Here is a 12,607-nt window from a genome sequence, read left to right as displayed (position 1 = left end):
CTAAAGCCAATCAATATGGTTTTATGGCAAATAGATCTTGTCAGATGAACTTGAGATCATTTTTTATAAGATCACAAGTTTGGTAGATATGCTAGTTTTTTACAAGGCACTTGACTAGCCCCATTTTAAAAACAAAAACAGGTTCTTTCTGAGAGGTAGTGTGGCAACTTGGATGAGATTTAGATGTGCCACATTAGAGAACTAGATTCTAGTCTGAATTTGTGTAATCCTACAATGAAATATGAGACCTTGCTTAATAATAAGGGCTGTGAAGGGTACAGAATTATTAACAGTCATTAGAAGTGAATCTAAAACGAATGGTCTCCTGGTTGCTAGCACAGTTCACATTCTCATGTCTAAAGAACGTTTTGATGAGGAGGCAACAGTAGGATGATGATCAGGGTTTTTTTTTTGTCATTTGGGAAGTTGTAGCCCTCTGAGAAACAATGCGCCCGACACGAGGGTAGTGCATATCAGAGAATCAGAGAATATTAGGGTTGGAAGAGACTTCAGGAGTTCATCTAGTCCATCCCCTGCTCAAAGCAGGACCAACACCAATTAAATCATCCCAGCCAGGGCTTTGTCAAGCCAGGCCTTAAAAACCTCTAAGGATGGATATTCCACCATCTCCCTAGGTAATCCATTCCAGTGCTTCACCACTCTCCTAGTGAAAAAGTTTTTCCTAATATCCAACCTAAACCTTCCCCACTGCAACTTGAGACCATTACTCCTTGTTCTGTCACCTGCTACCACTGAGAACAGTCTAGAACCATCCTCTTTGGAACCCCCTTTCAGGTAATTGAAAGCAGCTATCATCTCCCCCCCCCCCCCCATTCTTCTCTTCTGCAGACTAAATCCCAGTTCCCTCAGCCTCTCCTCATAAGTCATGTGCTCCAGCCCCCTAATCATTTTTGTTTCCCTCCGCTGGACTCTTTCCAATTTTTCCACATCTTTCTTGTAGTGTGGGGCCCAAAACTGGACACAGTATTCCAGATGAGGCCTCACCAATGCGAATAGAGGGGAATGATCACGTCCCTCGATCTGCTGGCAATGCTTGTACTTACACAGCCCAAAATGCCGTTAGCTTTCTTAGCAACAAGGGCACACTGTTGACTCATATCTAGCTTCTCGTTGACTGTAACCCCTAAATCCTTTTCTGCAGAACTGCTGCCTAGCTACTCGGTCCTTAGTCTGTAGCAGTGCATGGGATTCTTCCATCCTAAGTGCAGACTCTGCACTTGTCCTTGTTGAATCTCATCAGATTTCTTTTGGCCCAATTCTCTAATTTGTTTAATTAGACCTTCCCCACTGCAACTTGAGACCATTGCTTCTTGTTCTGTCATCTGCCACCCTGAGAACAGCCGAACTCCATCCTCTCTGGAATCCCCCTTCAGGTAGTTGAAGGCTGCTGTCAAATCCCCCCTCACTCTTCTCTTCTGCAGACTAAATAACCCGAGTTCCCTCAGCCTCGCCTCGTAAGGCATGTGCCCCAGCCCCCTAATAATTTTCATTGCCCTCAGCTGGACTATCTCCAGTTTGTCCACATCCTTCTGTAGTGGGGGGACCAAAACTGGACACAATACTCCAGGTGTGGCCTCACCAGTGCCGAATAGAGGGGAATAATCACTTCCCTCAATCTGTTGATAATGCTCCTACTAATACAGCCCAATATGCCGTTGGCCTTCTTGGCAACGAGAGCACACTTACTGACTCATATCCAGTTTCTCGTCCACTATCCAGTGATGTAGAATAGAATATTGACAGCTCTCATCAGCCTGCCAAAAACAAACAACTATGCAAACCACAGATGGGAATGGCAGTTTTCAATAGTTTATATTTTGGCCAAATCAGAACTGATTTTCATGGGGCCAGAAAACACACTTTAGTTGTCCCCAGGACCAATGGGCCCCCTCCAAATTTCAAAGTTTTCAGAAAATCATTGAATGGCTAGAGCTCTTAATTTTTTTTCTTATAATAGAAAGTATTAAGCAACTTTAATATATGAGTCATTGCTGCTCACTCTACAAAATGTGTAGTGTGTTTTGTTTTTATGGGTATCTTGTAAGCAGCATTTTTGAACCTAAGAAATTATTCCAGCCAGAAAGACTGAAACAGTGAACAAATCTTACTGCAACAGCTTCTAAACTAAGTGCACCATAACTAAAGAACAGCATTTCTCCAAGATTTGTCTATAGATTTAGCTAAAACAGAAAGTGTAAGACTACTTGTAATAATCTGCTGTGTTATTGTAGTCTTGTTGGTCCCAGGATATTAGAGACCTTACCCACTTTGTCTCTCAAGTACTGGTAATAATGCCATCTAGTGACTCCCAATGATATTACAACACAGAATTTCCAATAAGAAGTATGTCGGTGAGTGAAAGCACTAGTCCACAGCTGGATGGGTACCACTGGACAAAAGCTGTATAAGAAACTGTTAAATGTGGTACATAATAGATGATTTTATACACATTCACAGAATCATAGAATCATAGAATATCAGGGTTGGAAGGGACCTCAGTAGGTCATCTAGTCCAACCCCCTGCTCAAAGCAGGACCCAATCCCCAACTAAATCATCCCAGCCAGGGCTTTGTCAAGCCTGACCTTAAAAACCTCTAAGGAAGAAGATTCCATCACCTCCCTAGGTAACCCATTCCAGTGCTTCACCACTCTCCTAGTGAAAAAGTTTTTCCTAATATCCAACCTAAACCTCCTACACTGCAACTTGAGACCATTGCTCCTTGATCTGTCATGTGCTATGACTGAGAAAGGTCCAGATCCATCCTCTTTGGAACCCCGTTTCAGGTAGTAATCTAACACATTTCCTTGCTATTACTTACAATTTCTAGAGTGGTAGCCATGTTAGTCTGTATCAGCAAAAACAACGAGGGGTCCTTGTGGCACCTTAGAGACTAACAAATTGATTTGGACATAAGCTTTCATGGGCTAGAAACAACTTCATCAGATGCATGAAGTGAAAAATACAGGAGCAGGTATAAATACGTGAAAGGATGGGGTTGCTTTACCAACTGTGAGATTAGTCTAACAAGACAATTCAATTGACAGCAGGATGCCAAGGGAGGAAAAATAACTTTTGAAGTGGTAAGAGAGTTGCCCATAACAGACATGTGAGAGTAAGAGTAATGTGTGAGTAACAGTAATGAGAAATTAGTATTGGGGAAATGAAGTTTAGGTTTTGAAATGACCAAACCACTTCTACATCCATAGTGGCCAGGATGGTGTTTTCTGGAAGATCACTGATGGATTGTAGTTTCCTCAGGAAGTCAGTGGTGTCTCGAAGACAGCTGGGAGTGCTGGTAGCTTAGGGCCTGAGGAGAGAGTCTACGTAGCCAGATAATCTTGCTGTCAGGATGCCAATGCCTCAGAAAGCACCACCAGAGAACATGTCACAGTTACATTTATTATTTTCAGAATTCAAAAGTTTCATACCTATCTGTATGTTAGACAGAGCCTTGCTACTACCCCACACCAACATTATATCTGCACTGAGCATGCTCTTGCTTTGACATGGCACACAGAACAGACTATCTGGATGGGACACAGACAAAATGAATCTTTCATCTCTAGCCTTGCTCCTTTGAAAAACACTTTTTCTTGGGGGGAAAAAAAACTTTTTACAGGAGATCATGAATTAAAGTCTAACGCCCTCTGCTGAACAGTGTTAGTAATTCAGTGCCCTTCACACGCCATATTGTAAAGCCAAGGCTCTGGCCCCACTGAGAACTTACTCAAACCGGGAATAGAACATAAATCTCTGTGTGGCAGACCCTTGTTATAGTGTCTTAGCAGCACGGTTTCTCAGAAAGACTCTGTCACACTATGTGCTTGGCTTTGTCCTGGAAATGCCATGACCTTGGGTAAGGCAGTATATGCAGAAATGCCAATATATCAGTTTAGGTCTTTGGCTCAGATCTGAGGGTATTGGATAGTTTTGTCAAAGCATCTACCATTAAAAATATTTGATCTTAAGTATTCTAAAGGATGAGAGCTGGGGACATTTGGGCTGCATTTCCAAAGAACCTGCCTTTCTTGTATAACCAAAAGCTGGCTATTGGTCACGAGGAAACTATTCCGAAGTGCTGAGTCTTCAGAAGGACTTCTGCACAGAGTCTTACAAATAGGCAGACGTTCAAATGAGAAGGGACTTAATTTAATCCTTTCAAATTTTAAAATTTGCAGTCATCCAATCCAGTTCTGACCTGCTTCAACTCTACTCAGCCCATTGGCTGGGGACAGCAAACCACGGCCGGTGGGAGCTGCGATCGGCCGAACCTGCGGATGCTGCAGGTAAACAAACCACCCCAACCCGTCAGCGGATTTCCCTCATGGGCCACGTGCCAAAGGGTGCCGATCCCTGGTCTAGCGAGATGTCTGGGAATCTGGGAGATGTCCCCTCACTTCTAAAATAACTGGATCCTGCTTCAATCCAGGCCTAAAGCACTGTTCATTTGGGCTGTATAGAACTATGTGTGCTAGAGAAATCCAAAAAAGAAGAGCATCTATCACTGTTAAAAGACTATATTTTTCCTTTTAATAAAGCAAATCGATGTGAAATCACATTGCTGAAAAGTGACGTGTGTATGTTCTGGAGGGTCAGGACTGTTTCTATCAGTTTTCTCCATCAAATTCAACTTTTTTCCTTTTGAAAATTGGAACTACATAAAAGATTAAATCCCAAGGGAATGTTAATCTGCACATAGGTATTTAGGTCACCAAGTTCTATGCATCTATTTATAAATCAACAAGCTCATATTGATATATTCTTTACCTATTTCTTGCACATGTAACAAATCCTTTTGACTTCTGTTATTCTCGGAGGAGCTGGGTGCAGACACAGCATTCCTGTAAGGAATGTCACCCCAACCTCATTGCAGACATTTCATGATGTTGGAAATATGGCAGCTCAGGCCACTTCCATGGAGAATACCCACAACAAGGTACTATACCTGCCAATGAGTTCAGGCTTGAACACTACATAATGGGGGATATCAATGAATGCCAATGGACAATTCTGGGACACAGCTTCCCATTGCACATTCGTGATTGTGGGAAAGAACCACCCAGGGAAAGCGGAGGAGTCTGAAGATTTGCAATGGGGTGTTCCTGCATGCAAATCAAACACAGCTTGAGATCATGGGAATGTGATAAACAACAATCACTCTCCACACCCTTCTTTCGCTTGTGAATTTCTGGACATAGAAGAAGCTTCCCAGGAAGCCCTAAATGGGATGGATTCTTCAGATAGTATGAAGCCAACCTAAGCCTCAAGACATGCCTCTAAACAGTCGAGGAGAGGCAGTTTGCCATGGCACCTGATGGGGGTGAAGCAGAGGTGTGCAAGGTCACTGTGGAGAGGAATGTGACAATGCCCCCAAGGAGCAAGATGCTCAATCCCAGACAGTTGAAGAGAAACCCAACAGATTGCACCAACTCCCAGCAGCATCCCTGCCAAGATACACAGACAAAAACCCAGTAGACTCTGATTTGCATGAAGATACATACGAATTTGGGGACACATTGTCTGTTTGTCCTGCTCCATTAGCATTCATTCCACACCCACTCTCACTTCAGCCTTTCTTTCCACCCACAGTCGTTACACCCTACTCCTCAAGATAAAACTTACTGCATTGCCTACCCCCACGAATCCCACACTTTCCTATACCCTTGTTCTGCATATGCCCCACATACATATATATACACACTTCTGCACACCCATCCCCCCACTCCATACCCACCAGCTTACTCCACACAACCATTTTGCACACTTAACCCCTGTGCACTTCACACCCTGTCATTCTGGGCACACATATCATCCCTCTTCTTCCACCTCCCCCTCTGCCCCCCGGAGCATCCAACCTATATGAGGGCATGAATAAAAAAGCCATAGTCTTTAGAATTTATAGCCAAGCCCTGGGAAGGATGGGGTTTCTATGTGTTCAGTGGAAGTCCCGTCTCTCCTAGTAAACATCCCTGACCCCCCCCCCTCCACCCTTGTCTTTGGTTTCTTGGGTAACACATCTGCACATCGTTAGTCCCTATGAAACAGGCTCTCTCCAGGATCTGGTCTCCCAGCTCCTATTTCAATCACACACACACATACCTTCAGAGTCCCAACTCCCCACTATATGCTCCAGCAAAGGGGTCAGCTCAGCCTGGTTCCCCAAAACCCCAGCACCCACCTCCCCACTCCTCCCAGACTTCTAGCTCCCTCAGGCAATAACTCTCTGCTCCGCCCATTAAGAAGGCCCTTTTCATTGCCAGAGGCCCATTTTCAGGGCTTGTGGAATTCTTAGTCCCACAAGGTGATGGCGTCTCAGGGGATCCCAATCTCTCTTCCCTTCCATGTGACTCTTCCCCCATCTCACCCACCTGTCTCCATCCCCGGCATGTCCCTCTGACCCTTCCCAACCATCACTGGACACCAAACTCTCAGACTTGGTTCCCCTCTTACCTTAATCTTCTAGCAGAGGCCTCAATAGCCTCCTTCTCCCCCCCCCCCCCGTCTCCTGGCTTATGCCCATCTGTATTTTCTGGGGCCCCCAATGCACAGAGCACCAGGACCAGTAGGGCAAGTGATGCAGACTTCCCGCCCCCCCCTTCTGGAAAAGCCCAGACTCGCAGGCAACTGATCTCCACCATCTCCAGCCCTACTAGCCATGGAGTTCTTCCACCCCCTTGCATGGTGCAATGGGGGACTGGCTTTCTAAGGCAGCATGGGGGGCTGGTTACCTAGTTGTCTGGAATAACTAAAACAGCCTATTGAGTGAGCAGAAGATGGTGCTGGGGAATAGCTAGTGTTGGGGAGGGGGAAAGTTCAGAGAAAACCCAGGCTATTTCTTCTCAAGGAGGCTTGTACAGTGGGGTGGGGTCAGGCTCCCCTCTCCCTCAGCTAGTGCAGTCAGGTGTTTGGGATAATCAGACCCAGGTATGGTCAGGTGACTGGGAGCAGATGAATCAAAGAGGAGGCTCCAAGCCTAGGCAGGGAGAGAGCTGCTGGAGGACCAGCTGAGGGAAGCACTCAGCCAGGAGACAGGCCCAGCAAGGATACTGGTGAAAACCCCGACCTTGAGGGGAGGGTCCTCTGACCAGGAAAATCAAGACTGAGTACACACAGGCCGCAGACAAAGTTCCCTTCCCCTGCTGCTTGTTCTTTGGGGAGCAGTCACCAAACTGCTTCTTTATCTTCTAGTCAATTTGCTTTTTCAAGCATCTTGATCACTTTGTGTACCTTAGATGTCAATGTATTTTTGATATCCTTTGTTTGTAATCACAGAATCATAGAAGATTAGGGTTGGAAGAGATCTCAGGAAGTCATCTAGTCCAACCCCCTGCTCAAAGCAGGACCAACCCCAACTAAATCATCCCAGCCAGGGCTTTGTCAAGCCGGGCCTTAAAAACCTCTAAGGATGGAGATTCCACCACCTCCCTAGGTAACACATTCCAGTGCTCCACCACCCTCCTAGTGAAATAGTGTTTCCTAATATCCAACCTAGACCTCCCCCACTGCAACTTGAGACCATTGCTCCTTGTTCTGTCATCTGCCACCACTGAGAACAGCCGAGCTCCATCCTCTTTGGAACCCCCTTCAGGTAGTTGAAGGCTACTATCAAATCCCCCCTTACTCTTCTCTTCTGCAGACTCAATGAGCCAAGTTCCCTCAGCCTCTCCTCATAAGTCATGTACCCCAGTCCCCTAATAATTTTTGTTGCCCTCTGCTGGACTCTCTCCAATTTGTCCACATCCTTTCTGTAGTGGGGGGCCCCAAAACTGGACGCAATACTCCAGATGTGGCCTCATTGGTGCCGAATAGAGGGGAATAATCACTTCCCTCGATCTGCTGGCAACGCTCCTACTAATGCAGCCCAATATGCCGTTAGCCTTCTTGGCAACAAGGGCACACTGTTGACTCATATCCAGCTTCTCGTCCACTGTAATCCCCAGGTCCTTTTCTGCAGAACTGCCACTTAGCCAGTTGGTCCCCAGCCTGTAGCAGTGTATGGGGTTCTTCTGTCCTAAGTGCAGGACTCTGCACTTGTCCTTGTTGAACCTCATCAGATTTCTTTTGGCCCAATCCTCCAATTTGTCTAGGTCACTCTGGACCCTATCCCTACCCTCCAGCATATCTACCACTCCCCACAGCTTAGTGTCATCCAGCCATGCACTTTCTAGTGTCTATAACTGGAAAAATTACTATCCTGGTCTCAGGCAATTTCTCACCTAAAGCCAGTTCTCAGCATACTCAGCCCACATAGGTGGAGCTCCACCTTTCACAGATTCCAAGATCACAGGCCCCATATTGTCTGAAGTGATGAACAACAAAGGAATCCCCTTCCTTCCCTTTTATTGTCCAGAAAATTTTTAGAAATGTTGTGATGGGTTGTCAGCCCCGGGTGCCGTCTGGGAGCTGTGGGAAGTGCTATGTCCCCTAACAACTCACTTGGGTTGGCTTTTCCTACACTGCTGTGTGTTGGTGACTCACAGCCCCTTCAGGCCCTGTTATCACTCAATATGACAACAGGTGGCACCACAGACCCAACTGAGCTACCTTAAAGTGCTCTACATAAACCACTCAAGTACAAACAGCAGATATCAGCCAATTTCCCAGCTCCCCAGGCATGCACCTCCCCACACCCCACTGGGTATGTCATAACTATAAAGGGAAGGGTGACAGCTCTCCTGTGTACAGTGCTGAGATCCCTCCTAGCCAGAGACTCCAAATCCTTTTACCTGTAAAGGGTTAAGAAGCTCGGGTAACCTGGCTGACACCTGACCCCAAAGACCAATAAGGGGACAAGATACTTTCAAATCTTGGGGGGGGAAAGGTTTTTGTGTGTGTCCTTTGTTTAAGGGGTTGTTCGCTCTTGGGACTGAGAGGGACCAGACATCAATCCAGGTTCTCCCCATCTTTCTAAACAAGTCTCTCTTAATTCAAAATTGTAAGTAAAAGCCAGGCAAGGCGTCTTAGATTTACTTTGTTTTCTCAACTTGTAAATGTACCTTTTACTAAAGTGCTTATCTTGTTTGCTATACTTTGAACCTAAGACAGAGGGGATTCCTCTGAGCTCTTTAAGTTTGATTACCCTGTAAAGTTATTTTCCATACTGATTTTGCAGAGATGATTTTTACCTTTTGCTTTAATTAAAAGCCTTCTTTTTAAAAACCTGATTGATTTCTCCTTGTTTTAAGATCCAAAGGGGGTTTGGATCTGTATTCACCAGGAGTTGGTGAAAGGAAGGAGGGGGAAGGGTCAATTTCTCCTTGTTTAAAATCCAAGGAGTTTGGATCTGTATTCACCAGGGAATTGGTGAAAGGTTTCTCAAGGCTTCCCAGGGAGGGAATTCTTAAGATGGTGGCAGCGGACCAGAGCTAAGCTGGTAGATAAGCTTAGAAGTTTTCATGCAGGCCCCTACATTTGTACCCTAAAGTTCAAAGTAGGGATACAGCCTTGACATGGTGGCACAGCGGTGGGATCGTTTTAAACCCAAAAGCCAGTAAGATTTTTTTTTCCTTCTAGCTGCTTGGAAAGCAGAGCTGAAGGTAGATGCATATCTTATCTCTCCTTGCCTGAAGGCAGAGGTGTTAAGTTTTTTTTAACAAGGTCCTTTGTTAAGAGAAGGGTTCAATTAATGAGCAAACGACTGGTAAAAGGAATTTACAAGCTGAATTGTTTTTTTTTTTTTTTTCTTTTTACATCCTCGTGAGTAGCTAGTTAGAAAGTCTCTGTTAACTCAGCAGCAGCCAGAGCTGAGTACATCCCAGTTTCAGTCAACTGCAGAGGGGTGTGGCCCAGCACAGGAAAGCAGGAAAATGACTACCAGTGAAGCAGCTAGCAAACTAGAACTGGCCAGACTAGAAGCAGAAGAAAATGAGAAAAAACATCAGAGACTACTTCAAATTAAAAAACTCGAGAAAGAAGCCAAAGAGGAGGCCCACAAGAGAGAGATGGAGCTGGAAAAAGCCAAACATGACAGAGAAGAGAAAGCCAAACAGGAGGCCCATGAAAGAGAAGAGAAAGCCAAACAGGAGGCCCATAAAAGAGAGATGGAGCTGAAAGAAAAAGAGATGGAACTGGAAGCAGCAAGGACTAGGCAGGGTGCATCAGACCATCCTAACAACTCCTCTCCAGGTACCACTTCCCATCCCAGGAAATTCCCCACCTACAAGGCAGGCGATGATACTGAGGCCTTCTTAGAAAATTTTGAAAGGGCCTGCCTTGGATACGACATCCCTCCAACCCAGTACATGGTAGAGCTGAGGCCGCAGCTCAGTGGACCCTTAGCAGAGGTGGCGGCTGAAATGCCTAAGGAACACATGAACAGTTATGAACTTTTTAAAAACAAGGCCAGAATCAGAATGGGGCTAACACCTGAGCATGCCCGTCGGCGGTTCAGAGCCCTAAGGTGGAAACCTGATGTGTCATTTACCCGACATGCCTACCACATTGACAAAAATTGTGATGCCTGGGTATCAGGAGCAAATGTTAAATCTCTGGAAGATCTGCTTTCCCTAGTAAAAATGGAGCAGTTTTTAGAGGGTGTTCCTGAGGAAATAGAAAGGTACATCCTAGATGGGAAGCCCAAAACTGTAACCGAGGCGGGGGAGATTGGAGCCAAATGGGTGGAGGTGACAGAAAAGAAAAAAGCTAGTAGCAGTTGGAGTGAATATCAGAAGGGGCAAGCCGAAACAAAACCTTATCACCGGGGACAACCCAAGGCCCCACCCACATCCCAAGGGAAACCCCAGACGCCTTCTCACCCCACCACACCAGTCTCCATCAACCAACATCGCCCCGGTGATACCTTAGCAGGGCGATGTTTTAAATGTAATGAACTGGGGCATATAAAGGCTCACTGCCCCAAGAACCCCAACCGATTACAGTTCATTACACCCCAATCACACCAAAGAACCCCAGACCCAGATGCCTCTCTCATACCCTCGGAGCGAAGGGAAACCTTGAGAGTGGGCGGAAAGAAGGTTATCGCTTGGAGGGACACTGGGGCACAAGTGTCAACTATTCACCAATCCCTAGTGGACCCCAAACTCATCAACCCGGAGGCTACAGTGACAATTCAACCCTTCGTGTCACAGTCTGTAACCTTGCCTACAGCCAAGTTGCATGTCTAGTACAAGGGCTGGTCAGGAATGTGGACTTTTGCAGTCTATGACAATTATCCCATTCCCATGCTACTGGGGGAAGACTTGGCTAACCATGTGAAGCTAGCCAAGAGGGTGGGAATAGTCACCCACAGCCAGGCTAAGCAAGCTTTCACCCCCATCCCTGTTCCTGAGCCGTCCACCAGGACCCCGTCTGTGTTACCGGAGACCCAAACACAGGTGGTGGAACCGGATCCCCTGCCAACGACTGCAACAGCCGTAGTGGATCCAATCCCAGAGACCCAGCCAAAGCCAGTCCCAGAACCGGAACTGGCAACGCAACCAGCACCAGAACCATTGCCAGCACTGAGTCCAGCGCTTGCAACCCCGTCTACAACTCCAATGCCAGAGGGCACCAGCGAGCCTAAACTGGCGGAAGCAGCAGATAACCCTACCCAAGAGGCTCAGCCAGAGACTGAAATACCACACAGTGCACCAGCGGACAGCGGTTCACAGTCAATGAAAAAAGCCCCAGCACCTGCATCGCTTCCAGAGGGACCAAGCCCCAGTCCACAGTCCAAGGAGGAACTGATGTCTCCAGCATCAAGGGAACAGTTCCAGGCCGAGCAGGAAGCAGATGACAGCCTTCAAAAAGCTTGGGCAGCGGCACGGAGCACCCCACCGCCTCTCAGCTCTTCTAACCGATCCCGGTTTGTTGTAGAAAAAGGACTTTTATACAAGGAGACTCTTTCTGGTGGGCACCAGGAAGACTGGCATCCTCAAAGACAGCTGGTAGTTCCCACTAAGTATCGGGTAAAACTCTTGAGCTTAGCCCATGATCATCCCAGTGGCCATTCTGGGGTGAACAGAACCAAAGACCGGTTGGGGAAGTCCTTCCACTGGGAGGGAATGGGCAAGGACGTTGCTAATTATGTCCGGTCTTGTGAGGTGTGCCAACGAGTGGGAAAGCCCCAAGACCAGGTTAAAGCCCCTCTCCAGCCACTACCCATAATTGAGGTCCCATTTCAGCGAGTAGCTGTGGATATTCTGGGTCCTTTCCCAAAGAAGACACCCAGAGGAAAGCAGTACGTACTGACTTTCATGGATTTTGCTACCCGATGGCCGGAAGCTGTACCCTTAAGCAACACCAAGGCTAAAAGTGTGTGCCAGGCATTAGCAGACATTTTTGCCAGGGTAGGGTGGCCCTCCGACATACTTACAGATTCGGGAACTAATTTCCTGGCAGGGAACATGAAAAACCTGTGGAAAGCTCATGGGGTGAATCACTTGGTTGCCACCCCTCATCACCATCAAACCAATGGTCTGGTGGAGAGGTTTAATGGAACTTTGGGGGCCATGATACGTAAATTCGTAAATGAACACTCCAATGATTGGGACCTAGTGTTGCAGCAGTTGCTTTTTGCCTACAGGGCTGTACCACATCCCAGTTTAGGGTTTTCACCATTTGAACTTGTGTATGGCCGCGAGGTTA

The sequence above is a fragment of the Emys orbicularis genome, chromosome 3 (assembly GCF_028017835.1).
Source record: "Emys orbicularis isolate rEmyOrb1 chromosome 3, rEmyOrb1.hap1, whole genome shotgun sequence".
In the NCBI taxonomy this organism is placed as follows: domain Eukaryota; kingdom Metazoa; phylum Chordata; order Testudines; family Emydidae; genus Emys; species Emys orbicularis.
This window is presented reverse-complemented; position numbering follows the sequence as displayed.